We start from the raw sequence: 1,063 nt of genomic DNA, 5'->3' as shown, positions 1-1,063 counted from the left end.
GTCGACTGTAGACGTAACGTCTCTCAGAGCGTACATGACAGGCTCAGGTTATCTGTCTGTCCTACAATGCAACAGCCAACCTCCTCCAGTTCGATGCAGCTGAGGATGGTACCACAATATCACACGTTAATAACTTGTAAATGAGAGAGAGAGAGAGACAGGAGAGAGAGATGGAGAGAGAGAGAGAGGAGAGAGAGAGAGAGAGATGAGAGGAGAGAGAGAGAGATGAGGGAGAGAGGGAGAGAGAGAGAGTACCTGTTGTACTGACTGATAGACGTTAAAGCCAGGGATGGACTCCAGTTTGTCGAAGGCAGCCGCCTGTGTGTGCCAGACCTCTGCCACTTATCATGGGTACCTATGGACACAGCTTCTGATAGTCAGACACAGACACAGACACACACAGACACACACACACACACACACACACACACACACACACACACACACACACACACACACACACACACACACACACACACACACACACACACACACACACACACACACACACACACAGGTGTATCCAGGCAGGTACCTTGCAGCCGCAGGCAGCCAGAGCAGAGCCAGCACCAGGCTGATCTTGTCCCCCACTCCACCTGTCGAGTGTTTATCCACCACTAGCCCCTCCCACTCTGCCGGCCATGACATCACTTCCCTGACATCATCATCTCCTTCGTCAGTGCGAGAGTCTCCTCTGCTACCATTCCCTGCAGCCAGATTGCCATCAGCATGGCTCCAAAACACACACACACCGCACAGACGCACAGACACGCAAACACACACACACAAACACACACACAGATCAGAATTTCAACTGTAGAGTAGAGTGCAGGTTTTGGCCTGAGCTTGACTATTGATACTCAGTCTAAAGTGTGTGGGGGTTGTCTGCTGCAGACCTATAATAACTTGCCTTATCTGGCATCCCACCCACTGTGACTCTGTGACCTACCTGCACGTCGCTGGATGGTGTGTGTGTGTGTGTGTGTGTGTGTGTGCGTGTGTGTGTGTGTGTGTGTGTGTGTGTGTGTGTGTGTGTGTGTGTGTGTGTGTGTGTGTGTGTGTG

At 51.6% G+C, this 1,063-nt stretch overlaps 1 pseudogene; it reads right to left on the bottom strand.

Annotated features, from left to right (window-relative positions):
• Positions 1-255: 255 nt before the first annotated feature.
• LOC135536517 (thymidine phosphorylase-like) overlaps positions 256-1,063 on the bottom strand; it is a 1,862-nt pseudogene continuing 1,054 nt past the window's right edge.

Source organism: Oncorhynchus masou, unplaced genomic scaffold, assembly GCF_036934945.1.
Source record: "Oncorhynchus masou masou isolate Uvic2021 unplaced genomic scaffold, UVic_Omas_1.1 unplaced_scaffold_6267, whole genome shotgun sequence".
Classification (NCBI taxonomy): Eukaryota; Metazoa; Chordata; class Actinopteri; order Salmoniformes; family Salmonidae; genus Oncorhynchus; species Oncorhynchus masou.
This window is presented reverse-complemented; position numbering and strand designations above follow the sequence as displayed.